Source organism: Callorhinchus milii, unplaced genomic scaffold (genome assembly GCF_018977255.1).
Source record: "Callorhinchus milii isolate IMCB2004 unplaced genomic scaffold, IMCB_Cmil_1.0 Scaffold5, whole genome shotgun sequence".
Classification (NCBI taxonomy): domain Eukaryota; kingdom Metazoa; phylum Chordata; class Chondrichthyes; order Chimaeriformes; family Callorhinchidae; genus Callorhinchus; species Callorhinchus milii.
This window is the reverse complement of record NW_024704746.1, coordinates 18637650-18656415: the sequence shown is the minus strand read 5'-3', so window position 1 is coordinate 18656415 and position 18766 is coordinate 18637650. Positions and strand designations below refer to the sequence as shown.

The following is an 18766-nucleotide window of genomic DNA, read 5'->3' as shown; positions in this document are numbered from 1 at the left end:
GCCGTCCAAGTCCGACCTGACACATTCAACAAATAATAATAATAATAATGATAATAATAATAATCCTCGCATGTGATAGAGCGCTTTTCACGTCGGGAGGACGTCCCAAAGCGCTTCACGGGACACACTGTAAAGTGAATTGACTGTATGTTTGTGGGCGAAACGCGGCAGCCAATTGCGCACAGCAATGTCCCCACAAACAGTCGTGGATTGGAAACGACCAATTTATTATTGTTTTTTGGGGGGTTTTTGGAGGGATTATTATTAGGCTCTGTGTGGAGTAAGGAAACTTGCCCGAGGTTTGGCCCTCTGCCTGGAATTGAACTCAGGTCTCTCGCTTGCAAAGCGAGTGCTCTAACCACTGAGCTGCAGGACTCCACGAAATGAAACAAAACAATCACACCGCAATTAACACCCCCTCCTCTCACCCCACGCCCCCCCACCACCTCCGCACCACCCCACCGCCACTCTTTGTGGGACAACCTCTGCGCGGCGCGAGCGATTGGCTGCTGCGTTGCGCCCGCAAAATCTTGTTATAATAATAATAATAACAATCCTTGCATTTGATGTGGCGCCTCATCACTTCTTCGAGACGTCTCAAAGCGCTTCACGGGATACACTGTAAAGTGACTTGACTGTATACTTTTTGGGGGGGGGGTGCGAAATATACACAAAATATCGCCCACAAAATATACAGTCAATTCACTCGGCTAAAGCTCTTTGCGACGTCTCGATAATAAGGCACTACATCAAATGCAAGGATTATTATTATTATTATTAATAACCACTGTGCCATTATCTCCTGGACCAATACAGCTGATTGCAAATCAGTTACATTACATTGAAAAGACTCATGAAAAGCGCTCTGGGACACTGACACCAAAGGACTTGCTATTATAAATACAAGTTGTTGTTTTATTGAAAAGACTCAATCCGTTTGCAAAAAAAAACTTGATTCTTTCAAAAACAAATTAGATATATTTCTTTTAGGAAATAATATCTTGGGATACAGTTTATAGTTTGGGACATGACATGTAAATATGACTGCCAGGATGATGGAAGGTAACTGGATGGGCCTTGGTCTTCTTTCGTTTAGCAATTCTTATGTTCTTATGTAAATGTTTTAAACGCATCCGATTAATTAAGCATGCATTCAGATAATGCATCACTGTAACAGGAGGCCAACTGCATTCAGAGCAGATTACCGGGTATTCCCAGATTACTGGGACAGTGCGAAACTGTCCAGCGCCTTGGGACGTCCTCCCGACGTGGAAGACGCTTTACAAATGTAATTTTGTTGTTGTTGTATTCCTGCAGCAGTGTGAAATTTGTCTCACAGATAATTTATGTGATTATAGAAGTCGACTTTCACCACACTGTTGTTCCACCTATAGAATTAAGTGTCTAAGTGTGATTTATGGGTCAAATATATCCGATTACATTTCAAGAATTGCAACCTGACCATGAATTATTACATTCATAGGATGTAATTCGATTTTAAAAAAGGCACAATTCTGCATATGGTTCTATGTACTCTCGTTCTATTAGGTTCAATATTGTTCCTGTTTGAGTTAGGTTTAAAGTTGAGTTTAAAGAGCTCTGAGACGCCGTCCGGCGTGGAGGGCGCTATATAAATCTAAGTTGTTGTTGTTAACTCTAATATACAGTGTGCACTAGATCAGTGCATCAATATGCTGCATTTTATTTTCTCTGAGCTCCAGCAAGATTATTGCACATGATTTTCAGTCAGTACTTGGTTTTATACTCATTAATATTCATTTGATTCTCAACAGCTAGGCCTTATTTGCAAATAAGTGCTGTATTTTGGATTGCTAAACATAATAACAACCAGAAAGCAGTGAAGTAATTCAGGCAGTTAAGTATTCACTTCTCACTAGAAAGCCACAAATTCCAGTTTCAGTGATGGCACATCTCTTGTGTTTTATCTTGGTTAGGGTAAGTCCAAATGTTTTGTGACCAGGGCTTCCAGCAGAAGTGTCATATAGAAGGGAATTCCCTGGGGCTGGGCAAAATAACCACCTTAAATTTTTTCCACATCATTGTGATTATTTAGTTAGTGCCACTGGTGATCGTTGTGGAGATATCTTCAGCCCAAATCACCCTGCTGTTCTGATAATTGGAGATCAGGCAGTTGTAGTAAATGGCCTGAAAGTGCAGGAGTTAAGCGAAGGAAATAAATGAATCAATAACATTTGCTGCCCATTAGTCACTTGGGTAAACAAACAGGCAAATGACCTGACTGTTCACCCCAAAGGCAATATCTTCAGGACTGAAGTCTCTTTCAATCAGATTCACCTCCATCACTCAAATGGGTTTTGTCAGTTCTCAGTGTGATTCGTGGGCAGAGAGAAATGAATACTGTATAATCTAACTCTCTCAACTCAGTAAGTTCTTGCGGTTTTAACTGAAAAAATTAATGGTACTCACTGGGAAGCCTTGCAACAACCTGTGCTAAGAAATCACAGAAAATAACAGCATTTGGGGGAAAAATAAGTTCTAATTATTTATTTTAATTTTTTTTGAAAATATATATTTATTTATAAATATATTTGCTACAACAGAAATCCAAAACAAACACAACCTACAACATCTTCTGTTATAATTTTTTCCCGCTATCCCGATAAAAAAAATTCTGTTGTTTACTGTACATTCCTTCACCGCATGCAGGTCATGCACACGTTTTTGGGGAATGCTCCCTTCAACACAGTTGGAAGTTCCCCGTGTGCACATCTGCACACACCCTGATAAGGTTCACTTCCCGCTTTCAGAAGGCGTCCCGATATGCACCGTACACGCATATTTTACATACATACCTTACATACATACCTTACATACATTTTCGGGACACTCTTTTGTTACATGTCAGGCATCCTTCTGTATCCTTATGTTTATTTCAGTCCGTTTTTGGGTGATTTATTTTAATGCTCACTGTAAAGAAATGAATATTGTCATCACTAAATCCTGCTGTCAGAAACATGATTCAAATAATACAGTCTTCACCTCTTGTGTGTAATGAATGTTCTAAGTAATTCTGTAAAGTTTGTGTTGCATCCTTACATTGTTGCCCATATCCTATCGTTACTAAGATAGTACAAAAATAGACTTTAGTAAATATATAATCCAGATTTGAGACCGAGGGAAAAGTACTTCCTTTAAACTTTTATTTTCCTGTTGTATATTTCTAGGGTGGATATCATACATGCTTGCATGAGTCCCTACTCTGGTGATGTGGTAATCAGTGCTCTGGGATGCTACCCCATGTGAAGGGTTCTATATAAATTACAAGTTGTAATTTATCAGATAATCAGATGAATGACCATGTACTCAGAACAATTTCTACATCCTCTGAAATCCGGATCATGTGTTTGCTTCAATGGTAATTATGTGCTGCAAGCTTCTCAAACATGCTGGGATGACACAACAACAACAACAAATTTATATTTGTATAGCTCACTTCACATCGGGAGGACATCCCAAGGTGCTGGACAATCAGTGTTGCAGACCCAAGCTGGGGGTCAGGATTGGGGAGGGTGGAGGGCAGAGGGTGAAAGAGGGTGATCGAAGGCACAGTCAAAGAGGAGGGTCTTTAGACAGGTCTTGACGGAGGCAAGGAAAGACAACCTACCAATATTTCAAAAGTTCACTTCCCTTCTGCCTGTTTTCTATTGTACACTTTTCTTACCCATTCTTCAGTGCATTGTGTAACTTAAGTGTCTTAATGCTCAATTCTAACAAACATATATTTACAGTCTGTGGGAATTTTTATAGGTTTTTTTTGGTTCAATTTGTTCTCCACTTGAGTTTTTCTGATAACCTGTAGAAAAATATTTTTTACTTAATTTTCAATGCAATTTGGTGTTTGTGCCATTTCATTACACAGCCAGTAAGAGGAGCACTTACTGCGCCCTGGCTTAATTGCTCATTCATCTCTAAAAACACATTTTCACCTTTATGTGGACCGATTCAACCGTAATCTTTAACCGAGAACAACTGAAATATGAGATCAATAGTATTTACTGCAGACCATAGGACTTGGAATTGAGCAAAATAGGACAAACGTCAGTGCTGAAGTCCGCTGTTGCCTTGGCTCAGCATTTGATTAGCAATAGATCCAACGCCACACTAGATTCATAGTTTCACTGAAATCAGCATAGGGTTTTACAAAACTTTGTGTATCCCAGCAGAAATTATCTAGGTAGAACAGAGATTGAACCTTTGACAGCGAGGCCCAATAGCATACTATCAGATGCATTTCTTTGTTCACAGTTTGGGAAGCGCTTATTTATAAAACAGAGTATATTAATAACAATAATCCTTGCATTTGATGTAGTGCTTTATCAGATCTTCGAGACATCTCAAAGCGCTTCACAGAATATACTGTAGAGTGAATTGACTGTACATTATGTGGCCGAAAGGTTAAAGATATTAAAGGTGTTATTAAACAATGCTTCCATTACACGTCTTTCATTCTGTTTTTCTTCTCTCATCTCATTTTTTCATACATGTCCCAACATTAATCATCCTCACCGCCCCTCCCAAGCTACACAAAGCTGGAAGAACAAATTGAAAATTGGACCCATTAGTGAAATAGAAATCTAGCAAATTTCAAGAGCGACTGCTGAATGTCTCTTAGGATATTAAAGTAGTTAATGGCTCCATCCTATTCTTCTATCCTTCTATGGGGAAAGAGGGTGTTCCTTACTTTCATTTGTTTCCTCTCAGAATATGCACAGCATGTCACTGACCCCCAAGGGTCCAATTGCTCAACAAGCAGCTTCATGTCATCCATTGTGAAAAGTTTAATCTACAAATATCCTCTTGAATTGAATGTATGCAATGAAATTCACTTTAGAATTGAATTCATATTTGATTCTTTCCAACCAAACGTTGTACCAACATTATGTTAGACAACTGAATCGAATTCTACCTCACTGTAAATAAGTAACAACCATTTACTTTATTAGCTTTAAATAGGGTTTGTGAAAAGTCAATTGAATATTTGGAGAAGGCCAAGTTAACATTAGGATTTGAATTGTGTTTTTAAATTACCTTTCTAATCAAAAACTTTGGTACAAATTTGGATAAGAAAATACAAGGAAAGCTTATGTTTTTGCTCACATTGGCAATAGTAATGCCACAGCATTAAGCTTTTAAGCAAAATAAAGTATTATTGGGGAACTGTGTAATGCAATTATTTGCTTTTAGCATCCAGACAAACTGCAGTCTCTGCTAAGTGTATTTGGCAGAACGTTTGAGAGTAGCTGTGTGTACTTCAACTAAACGCTTAGTTTATTTAGCACAAATTTCTTCTTCGTTTCCTATTCTCAAAACAAATAAGAATCATCCACTCAAACAGAAAATGTATTAAAACCTCTCTCTTATATATAAAGGTTAATTCTCTCCTAAAAGACCTTCCTAAAACACCGCTCCAGAATATGTAGCACATATTCTATGTTGCTGAGCCCAGATGGAAAGGCTATTCAGTCGGTAAAAAAAATGTTGTCACACATGGAATGGTCAGTTAGGCACCTCGTAAGATTCGGTTGAAATCTGTGCTTTTCTGATATCATACTCCGCATTTTCAGATCTAACACTGGGTGGTTCTCAAGCTATATATTTAACGTGTGTGCTTTGCTGGATGTGTGGAAAGGGAAAGCAATGGCTCAGGATCGGTGCAAAACAGTGCCCGCTGTGCTGTGCTTGTGCTGTAGTACAACAACAACAACAATCCTTGCATTTGATATCGCGCTTTTCAGGTCGAGAGGACGTCCCAAAGCGCTTCACAGAACACACTGTAAAGTGAATTGACTGCATATTTGTGGGCGAACGCGGCAGCCAATTGCGCGCAGCAACGTCCCACAGACAGCCGTAGATTGAAAATGCCCCATTTATTATCGTTTGGGGTTTTTGGAGGGATTATTATTAGGCTCTGTGTGGAGTAAGGAAACTTGCCCGAGGTTTGGCCCTGACCTGCCGGGGATTGAACCCCGGGTCCCTCGCTCGCAAAGCGAACGCTCTCACCACTGAGCTCCGGGACTCCACAGTACTGTCGGGGTCTTGTGAATATTTTAGGTGCTATTCCCGGCACGTTATGTTCTTGCGGGTCCAGGAGTGTGTGGTGACTCGCAGTCTGACCCCCCCACACCCCCACCCCTTATCCCAGTGTGGAGGTGTTGCAGTGTCTGCTCATGCGGGCCCAGGGCTCTGCTTCGCTGCATCCACTGCCGCCGGTATTGCAGAACCCCTCTCCTTCCCCTTCTCCTGTCCGCGTCGCTCTAACCGCAGGGGTGTTGCTCGGTACTGGTGCAATGCAGTCAGACAGCCCTCGAGGCGGGTTTTGCTGGACGTGAGGCGCAGGTCTCTGCGTTGCAGCCGCTTCAACGTTACCCTCTCGGTGCGGGGGGGGGGGGGGAGAGTGCAACGCGCATGCGCCGGGGGCGCTGCCCTAAAAAGGAAGGAGGGGGCGGGGCGGGTGACGTCACTCGGCTCGGCCCGGGCTTTCGGGGTCGGGTCGAACCGAGTGGAGTCGAGTCGAGTGAGAGCCGGAGCCGAGCCGGGAGCCCGGGGACTGGAGCAGTGCCCCCCTCCTCCCTCCCTCCCTCCCTCCCCGGCACCGACACTGACCTGCCGCCCGTTCACCTGGGAACCCCATGGGAAGTTAATGTTTAAAAGGGGGCGGTGAAATCTTTCCAAGGTAAGGGGTGTGTGTGTGTGGGGGCGTTATTAATGGGTGACCGACTGTGCGGGGCCCGGGAATGGACTGACTAACACCCCCCCCCCCCCCCACTCCTCCTCCCCACCCGCCCGCCCGCTCGCTCTCCTCGGTCAACCATCGACGCACAAGTGGGGGTCAGAGGAGCCCGAGCACCGTGACCGGCCCCTGACCCTGGACTCTTCCCCCCCCCCACTCCCCTCCCTCTTCCCCATTGCCCTTCCCCAAGTGACAGCGAGGAAGGGAAGGAAAAGGCGCAGGATTCTGGTCTCTGGTCTGCCCTAGGCCTCAAACTGCCCCCCCCCCTCCCACCCCCCCCCCACCTCCCCCCCACCTCCGCACAGAGCGGCGGGTCAGCCATCTGCTGAAATGGAGATGAAGGGTTGAGTTGTGAGTGTGAGTGAGTGAGTGAGTGAGTGAGTGAGTGAGTGAGTGAATGAGTCGGTGTCTGTGCGTTTGAAAGTGAAGTGTTGCTCGACAGCGCTGTGTTGTTCTGGAGTCCGGAGTCCGGCGGCTGCGGCTGTTATAAAGTAGTGTGTGTATATATATATACATATACACAGATATAGATATATATACGCTCCACCCCCCCCCTCGCCCACCCCCCCCCCCCAACCCCCCCCACACGAAGATCGCTTTCGTTCAGCGAAGTAGGAAGAAAGAGGCTGTCGGTTCGTTGGCGACAGAGGGGAAATGATCACTTGCTGCCGGTCCTGAACCAGGTTCAGCTCAATATTGCAACACCGTAGGTTAGGTAACTCGAGTGACATCTGACCTGACTGGATGGCGGTACTCCCACTTGTCCGATGGCTTCGTTTCGGTTGTGCAGCTTTCATTTAACTCCTAATAATAATTATTGGGCACTGCTGACCTCTCGGAAGGTGTCAGTGTAGGAAGGTGACAGCGCAGCTGTCAGAAGGTGTTGGGAGTTTACCAATTAAACCACATGGGGATTACCCTGACACCTTCAGACTTTTTTAAAACCCCCAACTTCCTCTTACCCACTGACGCGTCTTTGATTTATCTAATTTTCTCGAGGTTCAGCAGTCATGTTGGCTCGACTCGGTGGCGCTCTCACCTCAGCGTCAGAAAGTTTTCGCGTCCCACGTTGGGGCCTTTCGGTTCACGTCTAAGATGGCAATTCAGTACAGTGTTGGGGAGCGCCTCATTGTTGGAGACGTCGTCCTTTGGATAAGACACCACACCAAGGTCCCAACTGCCTCTTTCAATGGATGTTAAAGGATCTATACAAATATAATGGAGTTCCCTTGATATCTTGTCCCAAGTTAAATTACTCCAGTTAAATTAGTCATTCACCTCATGTTTGTTTTACGGGACATTGTTGAGCACAAATTTGCCCTACAAGTTAGAGTCCTGTAGCTCAGTGGTTAGAGCACTCATCTCGTAAGCGAGAGACCTAGGTTTGATTCCCGGCTGGGCGAAACTTTGGTCAAGTTTCCTTACTCCACTTGCCTGATAATAATCCCTCAAGAAAAAATAATAATAAATTGGTCACTTCAATCAACGACTGTTTGCGGGACACTGTTGTCCGCAATTGGCTGCTGCGTTTCGCCCACAAATTCACTTTACAGTATATTCTGTGAAGCGCTTTGAGACATCTAGAAGACGTGAAAAGTGCTATATCAAATGCCAGGATTATTATTTTATTATTATAAATTCATAGTTACAATATTTAACAGTAATAGTGATTTTTTTCCCCAGTCAGCCCGGTGTCTGACACGTGCAGAATCCATCATCATTACTTAAAAGTATCCAACAACAACAACAAGATTACATTTGTATAGCACCTTTCACGTCGGGAGGACGTCCCAAGGCGCTGATCCAAACCAAACTGAGAATTGCATGCAGGATGTTTTAAAGTTATAAGTGTTGTATTATATTAAATGATTATTTTATGTAGACATCACTCTTTACTATGAGACAGGATACAAGACAACAGTATAAATATAGACATAGAGCCTTTTCATGTCAGGAGAATGTCTTAAGGCCCTGGTGACCCCGAGTTGGGGTGGTAGCCGAGGGGTTGGAGAGGGGCAGGCCTTGAGATTCACATTGAAAGAATGATTCAGAGAGACACTTGGATACAGTTTCAGAGAATGGGATCTGTCTTGACTGTAAACCCCTTAGTTGTGGGACATGAAGAACAACCTTGTTATTATGAAGTCATGTCAGTCGAATATCTCAGTGGCCACAATACAACAACAACAAATGACAACAAATTATGGAGCGCCTTTCATGTCAGGAGTACAATATAGGAGAGGCATGAAAAAATAGTTGGCTTCTGGGTCATCAGGTTGCCACTAATGTCACTTACCTGCGCATGTTGACATCACTCCTTGCATACTGTTCATACTTGCTATAAACAAAAAGTGACACATCATTTCCTTTGAGCAGTGATGACAGCTGTGCTTCTTGCACATAGTATGTAGGATGTGACATTAGTGATCCTTTTTAAGCATAGTGTATATATGTACAATGTGCAGGAAATGGTGTCAGCTTTGACCCGATAACCCCAAAGTCAGCAATTTTGTAGCACTTGAAGCTGGCTAGTCAGTATTACGCTTCTGGTTAGCAAACGTTCACAGGACACCAACACTATACAAATCTATGCTATACTGGGGGAAGAGGGCATTATAACCAGGCTATCCTGGGCATTATAAGCTATGCACTGAACAAATAAAATTTAACAGTATTTTACTTCAGTCATTTACTATTGAGATAAGCAATGAAGCAGCATTGTCAGACAAACGAGCAAAAAAAATTTAAACAAAAATATATATTGTATTAGGGTTTAAATATTTGCTATTATATTTGTAGAATTAACAGTTTTACAAAGTCACTCAAGCAGTCACAACAAAATTACATTTGTAAAGCGCCTTTTAACGGAGTAACATTGCGTAGCAATAACTTTGACTTCTATTTTAAAGGCAAATCTTAAAATTCTTTTGAGGGCTATGCTAACAATTTGGCTAAATGCCAAAATTTGTAAATTTCTTAAAAACAGCTTGAATATTTCAACTGTCCAGATATGTTTAAAAACACTGATAAATGTACAGACACTATTTAAAGTGATGGTACCTTCTAAATTTTATCAAATAGTTTTCATTATAGATTAAAAGAGTAGGTATTTTATACATATCATGCCTTCCATGTGTGTGTTTTTTGTGCCAATGAGATTTGGATTTTTGTGGATTTGTATTAAAATTAACTACTTTTGATAAGCGTTTTTGTGGATTTGTAATCAAATTAACTACTTTTGATAAGCGGTTTACAATGTTTTTACATGATAAGCCACTATATTATGTGCAAGTATTTATTCCAGATCATCGCTTATTTGACAGAGTCCTTAAACTAAGGTCCAAAAACAACGTGCACTTACATTGTGCTGGCTAATGATTCAAGTTGGCATTGAAAGATCCCGTGTCAGTATTTCAAAGAAAGAGTAGGAAATGCCTCTCGATTGTCTGGGCTAACATGCCTCTCTCACCCAATTAATTCTGAAACGTTTAGACTGATTGGGTATTCATCACATTATCATTTGTCGGAAGATGGTGGTGCAAAGGTAGCTGCAGCTTTTGCCTATATAATAACATGTGCTGTGTTTCTAATTATTCTCATTTTGTAAAGCACTTTCATGTAACAGTTATTGTCTAAATGCAGGTAGCCGTTAGTGTCTCTTGACTTCATTTGTTATGTTGTATGTGGCTTCCCTACTATGCTGAAGACACGACTCATGAAGCAACACTCCAGTGCCTTGCACAAGTGCTCGTTTCCTCAGGTGTGAGCCTACACATAATATATCACCAGCAGCCTGTTTGACATTGCGGATTGGGTAGAGGGAGGAGGCCTGCAGAGGATTGTCCTTGTCCGATGGTCCCATGTGCATATGTACAAAATCCAGCAGTGGTTACTGATTAATGATGAGTAACGGGAACCTTGGATGAATAATGTTGTTCCGAGCCACACTGATCTAATCTGTCGTGCCCACTTCTGTCTTATCTGAGATAAGTTTACTCATTATAATTAGGGATTGAATTTGGGGCCTTCCTCATCTGTATGAATCAGAGCTTCTGAATCATGGGAAAAGCCCTTAAGGAATGTCCTTAAGGTTTCTCTAAAATCTATAATTGTTACTATCCAGATCATATGAATTTACTTAGTTGTGTTTTGTTTCTAGGGGAAGTTTAAAAGAGAAATAGAAATGTCTGTGGTTCTCTAAAATGTCAACTGTATAATCAGGCAGCTGTATGCTGACTTGGTACAAATCTTTTTGCTGTGTATCATGATCAAAAACCTCATAGCTGTACAAACTGTTCTTACCACTCCCAGCATGTATTATGCAGGGTCAGCCAACATGTTGAGAGGAAGTGATGCTCTCTAATTATTGACTCAAGACTGGAATTGGCAGACACATTAAACCTTCCATTATAACTGTTGTTCAAGCGTTGTTATCTGCAAGATATTAAACCAAAATATACACTTATTTTGTTTGAGATTGTTTAATGAACTATTGCCATAACTTGCTGGATCTTACTGTCTACCTAGTAGTGTTGGATGGAGTCTTGGGCTAAGATGAAGGCTATTTAGCTTTAAGATCTAGTAAATGTGGAAGTGCTGGAGTTTAGTGTTAAAATAAAAAGGAATGCCAGTTTTAACTGCTAAGAATTGGTGTCTGGTCCATTGGATTGGTAAGATGGAGGAAAAGACAATTCAGTAATTAATGAGCTGCATACTTATTGCTAAAATTTATAGAGCATCCACAAATATATTGTAATATTCTCTATTCTTTCACTGTGCCTCTACAAATTGTGAATATTTTCAAAGATCACAAACTTGAAGAGAATGTGACTATAGAGCAAGTACTTTTGCTGCTGCTCTCTTTTTCCAAAAATGTGGGGAAAGCTGTTAAAGTCACTCTTGTTTATTGGATCAAATTTCATTTTCATCTTCTTGGAGATGGCTTCTTGGAGGCTTGCCATGTTAGCTCTGAAAGCTAGAGAAGAGCCACTCAGCTGATATTAGTGAGTAGGTTCATAAAAGTTGCTCAGGCCTGCAACTCTTGGGCTTAAATACCAATGCGGAGGAATCAGTCATGTAAAATTTCAGTGCTAGCCAAGTGCACAGGAGTGCTCCTAAGTATTTGTTTCTGCAGTCTTCAATGTTCTTTAGACCCAAGTCCTATATGAATTTGGATTACTAAAATAAAACTGAAACGGTAAAAAGCTTGCATGTTTTTTTCTACCCTTCAATATTGTCTTTATGCATCCTGCAGCAGGAAAATACTAATGGTAGGTTACTTACTTAGTGATTGTCCGGTGAAACTTCATAATCTACAGTAAAATATAAACTGACTGTATTATTAAATGAGTCATAAGTATGGCTTGTTAGAATGCGAATATTTCTACTTGTCAGGACATTGTTTACTTCTCTAAATTGCTGCTGTTTAAACCACAATATTTTGTAGAGGTTTAAATATGTTTTTGGATACTTGGTGATGAGGCAGAAGAAATCATCGAAATGTTGGAATTTTGCCATTTCACTGGTCGGTAGAACTGGTTAGAAACCTATCCCAGGAGAATTTAAATATATACAAACTGTTTTATCTCGAGGATACCTTGGCTCCTGATTTCCTTTCCACTGCTGTTTCCCTCAGTCTGCTGCCAAGATTGCAGGTGGGCAACCAGTTCTCAGACATTTAGCTCATTTTAATTTAGATTCAAGATGATATCAATCAGTCTAACCCTAACCAGTAAGCCAGTGAGCTGTGATGCTACTTGGAAGAAAAAGTCTGAGGAAATGTGTGAAGGTCACTACTTTGGCCACTTTTGGCCCTTCGTGGGGTGTCAAGAAGTGGCCAGCCGTACACCCACACCAGTCCAGGGATGTCTGCATCAAATCACTACCTTGTTTCCAGTAGCTACCAAGCTGCGATACTTGTATCAAATACCCCGTAAAATTGGTTACTCACTCCATGGCTGTTTGTGGGACACTGTTGTGTCATTGGCGGGAGAGCCTTCAGCCACTCTGCCCCCAGCCTCTGGAATTCCATCCCCCATTCACTCCGCCTCGCCCCTTCCTTAGCCTCCTTCAAATCCCACCTCAAAACCCTCCTCTTCGACCATGCCATCGGTCATCCCTCTTCCCCTCCCCTCCCTTCTCCCTCCCTGACCCCAGCTCGGGTCTGAAATGCTATACAGTGTCCAGCGCCTTGGGACGTCCTCCCGACATGAAAGGCGCTATACAAATGTAATCTTCTTGTATGGGCAAAAAACACCCACAAAATATACAATAAATCCACTTTAAATTATATCCTGTGAAGTGCTTTGAGACATCTCAACAACATAAGATGATATTATCAAACCAAAGGATTATTATTAGAAAAAATGGCTTTTCATTTAAGAACGATTTACCTCAGATATTTGCTGGTCTTGTAACTAACCATTGGTTTGAAAGCACTTATGCATTTTTTATTTTTTATGAGAAAAAGTGAAGTTTCAAGATTCTGTAGCATTTGTGGGAATGAGCTAGCAAGCATGTTGGTTTCAATATGTTGACTCCTTTTTCTCTTTGTTTTACTATTCTGTTATTGTAAATGGAAAGCTGTAAAATTCTAACTTCAATCATCAGTTATTTTCATGTGAACGCTCAAAGTACTATTTTCAGCTAAATGTATTTGGAGTTGTTTTCATTGTATGTTTTTTTTCTTCATTTTATTTTCTCTCTCTGACTCCTGAAGACAGTGGCTTATTTCTGTAATTCATTTAAGTGAGCGAGAATTCTTCATGTGTGAGACTGGATGAGGGATTTGCATTATACTCAGATGAATTGGTAACGCATGAATATTGACTTCTTTATTGAGGTACCAGAGGGTGACCAATGTTGGGGAGAAGTGAGATATCACTGCCGAACATTTTCCTGCATGTCAAAATGTACACTTGACAGCAAAAATCACTGGGTAAGAATGAAAAACTACCTCCATTCCAACTCCCTCCAACAGCAACTTTTAATCATACAGCACCCTTCACAATCAACAACAACAACAACAACAACAAGATTTCATTCATGGAGCGCCTTTCACGTCGGGAAATTTTTTAAAACTTTTTTTTAAGAAAAAGCCATGTATATTGAATTTCATAATTTTCATAAAATGATTCGTTCTCTTGAAATTCAATTTTGATGACTTTGAATTTTGACCATGAAAATATTCTGCAAAGGTGATGATGCAGAATTAAAAAGTTAGAATTGCTATTCTAAAGCTGTTTTATCACTTGCATAAAATAAATTATGTTGATTTAAAAGTCTCTTTGAGATACCCCCATAAAAGAAGATAAAAATACCTCTACTTTCTTTGTCCCACTTACCATCTATTGGCATCCTGAACCACCTAATTAGTTAATTTATTGTTATGACAGTTATGTACTGATGCAGCAAGAGGTGGCATCTTGTGTGCTGGTTTCAGACCTGATCCTGAATGCTGATCCTCATCTTAAATTAGAAATGTAAGTAATTATAGTGTTAATATACTGTACTAGTCTTAATTTACAGAATATGATTCCCACTGTAAGCTTCCTTTTAGCATTTGTAACTTTATTAAAGATGGTTGGAGTAATTGGAAGTATTGACATATTCTTCTGGTTGTGGGTGGGGGGGGGGGGGGGGGGAAAGAACAAGTGGTAAACAGGGGCTCTCCTACTGTCTGGGTTAAAGCTGGCTCCAAGAGTGGAGGGGGAGTGTAACACTCCCTGTTTAATTTTGAGTGAGTGCAGTATATCTGTATTGTTTGCTGCAAATCCAAACTACGTGGTCAAATCTAACCAACTTAAAATAATACATTATTGTACAGCAGGCCTGCCTTTTGTGAAATGTCATTATGTGTGTGGGAGTCGACATCCTTCCTGGACCTGCGTGCTAATCCTCCTGTTCCAATCACTTCTCTCTGGCTGGAATATCTGATTTTGCAGGTTTCCATCGGGGTGCTTTTTCTGCGGAAATTACTTTTTTTTTCCTTTGATATATTTACTTCCTTTCAGAAAATCCAGACAACTGGCGTGACTATATTTTTGTTTAAAATTCTTTTAAAGTTCTCCTTCTGTTTTTCAATCCTCCTAACAGTGTAAGTATTCCAGATTCTGTAGCCTCTTTTTGTAATTCAGATTCTTTATCCCATGTGTTTGTTTAGTTGCCCACAACTGTATCTTCTTTGTCCGGATGTCCTTACTGTCGTGCAGTGATAAATAATGTGCACAAGTGTTCCAGGTGGACGGACCAGTATAGTGACCCAGCAGACTTGCTTCCGAGGAATTTATGGTTTCTTCTTCTGTCTTCACACCATCTGAGTATGTTTACTTTTTTCTGACTGTTGCTTCACTTTGTGCTCATCGTTTCAGCAATGTATCCTTCCATACCCGACTTCAATGCTTTATCTTGTTGTCTTAACAATTTAGCATATTCACGCAGTTCAGTCCCCATCCCCAGTTTTGTTGCTTTGTATTTATTCATATTTAATAACTTCTGCCACTTGTCATATCACCCTCTCTCTATATCAACATGTCTCTGTATTTATTACAATATCTCCATTTGGAATTACTGAGTTCAAGACCCACATGTTTGAAACTGCAGGCCTAACAGGAAGACACACTTGTGATCTGACATAATTGCTTTGTTTAAACCTGTTTGTTGGTGGGAAATGGTTCATAATGGTTGGAATTGTTTCTTTTGTTTACCTCAGCTAGAATATTCAGTTTCTTAAATTATTTAAAAGCTTTATTCTTTAATATAATCCACATTACTTAAGTAGTTGAGAAAATAATAAAGAAATGATATGGAGAAAGAGAATGGGAATCAGAGTAGATAGCTCAAGTGGGAAGCTAGAATTAGGCATGAGGGACTGAATGGCCTCCTTCAGTGCTGTAAACATTTTGCTCATCTAAATTATGTGGTTATTAGTCAAGGGAAACAATTAATTTGTACAAAGTGTTGATTAAAAAATTAATGCTGACATGCAAATTGCTAGAAGTTCACGTATAATTGCGGTTCTCAAACACATTGTTCATTTTCTTGCTAATTTGCCTTCTCAACATGTTTTTATCAGAATGCAGCTGTTTCTTAAGGAAATGACTGAAAAACATTCAAGAGGATGAAAATCTGTTGCGAAAAATAGTTTTGAGTTTTTTTAATTACGATGTTTGTTTTTTACATGCACAGAAAAGGTTTACACACACAGAAGGTTTACTTTTCTAACTATTGATAGTTTTCAAAAAAATTTAAATGAATAAGACTAGACTTTTAATGGTATGCAGTTATTTCCACAGGCCTGACAGAACTTGTCGACTTGCTCTAGTACTTAGCTGATACATGCTTTGTGCTGGTAGTTACCTGATCGATGTTTTGTGTTGGAACAACCTGAATGTACCCTAAAAGTGTAAAGAAAATCGCAGAATTAAAAACTAATCATTGGATTAATTGTGTACCTCTTTATGTTAAATTTGTGATGTTCTTTCATGTTAGGTTTAGGCGTAGATTGCTGTATTGGAAGTCTTGATCAGTCTTGAATTGCCTTTGGATATCATGTTTCTGGAACATTGTCTGAGTGTTTTATGAGTTGCATTACTGCAACTGGTCCAGGAGCTACCTCTCTAAAATTATGATTCTTTATCTTTATCATTAAAATTGTCACTTTACTGAAAACTGAGATGGCACAACAGGAACGATTGCTTTGTGCCATCTCAGTTTTCAGTTAAGTGGGATTAAAACAACAGCAATAACTCTGGGCGCTTGATTAAGACCATATAAATGGCAGATTTAAAATTGTTGGGACACCATCTGTTCTTTTCATGTCTATGCCAGTAAGGATGCCCGTGGCTGATAACCAGGCCTTTAAATAATGCAGATGCTCAGACATTAATTTCTTCTCCCCTGCTAATTTTTTTCCCTCATCGTTATCTCCTGAAGGCATTTCTTTCTACTGGTGGTATGGTTCCATAGTTACCTTTCCCACTGACCTTTATTCATATGTGAGCAATGATTATAAATATTAATAAGATATTCAGCTATTTGGGGCGGGGTTAGAACTATACTAATCTCTCTTTCCTCTCCCCTCCCCTGTAGCAGAGATTGGGCATTGTAGAAGCTTTACTGATTTAATATTGATGCTAATTTGCTTCAGGCATGAAAGATTTAGGTGTGAAAGAACATAACTATTTTTAAGTTCTCTATAGATCCACGTTATATTTTCTTGAATTGAAACATTTTAGTAGCTTTACAGAATTTGCAGCATTCATTTCTGTTCATAGAAAATGAAGTGAACTTCAGAGCTGTAGCAGAGCCATCAATCTCCAAACTAAGTCACTTTTTCTGAACTAACATGTTGTCTCAGCTGTTTTTCCAGCTACTGACTGCTTTTTCGCTACTTTATTGTAACAACTGTTGGGTCCTCTTTCATTTTATTCACACACCTAAGGTTGCTGTCAATCTATGCTCCCCACAGAGAATACAACACTTTTCAACCTATAGAATCATCATCATCTGTTTTAAATTGATCACTGAAAACAAGGCAAGACATAGGGCAGGCAATGCTTCTAATTGTTTGTGTAGCCTTGATAAGGGATGAGAGCGGATCAGCTGCCTGCTCTCTTAGTTGAACAGTAAAGTGGAAATCTGGAGGACACTTAAAATTAGCGTACAGTAGTCTGTGACATGGATTATTGGGAGGTGATTTCCAATACGGTGTGATGATTTGATCTGATCTTGGCTGAACTATCAGGAAGTGACAAATTACATCTGGCAAATTACATCCGAAAGGTGTACATCCTGGACTATGCAGCGCTTTAGAATATCCTCCAGACGTGAAAGCTGTTAGCTATATAAATGTAAATTTGTTGCTGTATATCTGACTGCTTCCACGTCGATGTTCTTTTTTTTGTCTTCTGTTATACTGTACCAACTTCAACAGATATAGATTATCTCTGAAATTATCCATATTGTTTGGTGAAAGTTAATTGCTAAAAAAAACCTATTTTCTCTGAACACCCCTCCCTCCAGATTCTCCAATGTTTTTAGCTATTTCTTGCCTCTGATATGCATGCACATCGCAATCCTACCACCGACTTGCAATTTAAATTACCTGATTACCATGCTTCTGTGTCTTTGAGGATGTGTTCTTTATGCTAAAGTATGGTTCCTTGGCATCAGAATCACTTATAATTGTTGCTAGTAGTCTGAGAGAAGGAGTTGTACTGTGAAAGAAATTATGGTGTTTTATGGCCGCTTTTAAAATGGACAGAAAATCAAAATCAATTTCAGATTTTTTAATGATCTTAGGCATTTTGGCATCATAATTTCTCCTCTTGATTTTCTTCCACTTTTTTGACATGAAAAAGCACCCGAAATTTGTTTTTATTTTGGGTAAAATAGACTTTAATGGCGCATAAGCCTGATAGTGACTGTCAGGCTGTAACAGTGGGACACTGTATTATCCACTGATTCCAAATTACATGATCGCTGGTCGCCAACTATTTTTCCTTGTTCATTCATCCTTCATATAAAGCTGAATAGTTCTCAGTTGTGTCTATCCATCAGGAGGTGACATCCAGCTGATGTTGTGTTCACCACAGTTTCAGGGATAAGTAACTGTGCTTTCAGATGCAAATGTAGCTAATATTAGAAATTGCTTTTATGCTTCAGCAGCAACTATGACCTGTTTTATAGTTGTTAAATCTGAAGAACTTTAATGCCCACAATTTATGTTATTATCCCCTTCCTTCTGCCTTCTGTTAAAAAAATTGAAAGCATAGTTTTGAATTATTAATTTGGCTTGCAAAATAACTTGACAAAGGGCGGGCACTGTTGTGTTTTCTATAAGTCTTGTCTTTAATATTCAGCAGTGGCTGAGGTGCTGTTCTAATTTTATAACAATAGAACTATATTGCAAACTTCTTTTGAGAACCTTTTAGTGTAATGTTTTCTTGATCCAAGAGTTTTCAGAAAAGGAACTCTGACATTGATGAAGTGAGC

General features: G+C 40.1%; 1 protein-coding gene across 5 annotated transcripts in view; it reads left to right on the top strand.

The window, feature by feature from the left end:
• Window positions 1-6643: 6643 nt before the first annotated feature.
• evi5b (ecotropic viral integration site 5b) overlaps window positions 6644-18766 on the top strand; it is a 63197-nt gene continuing 51074 nt past the window's right edge. For 4 of the 5 annotated variants that reach the window (XM_042335220.1, XM_042335218.1, XM_042335216.1 and 1 more), the window contains exon 1: window positions 6644-6715. The gene's annotated coding sequence lies outside the window, so the exon portion shown is untranslated. Of the gene's footprint in view, window positions 6716-15012; window positions 15091-18766 lie in introns of those variants that run through there. The other variant, XM_042335217.1, reaches the window with a different exon arrangement.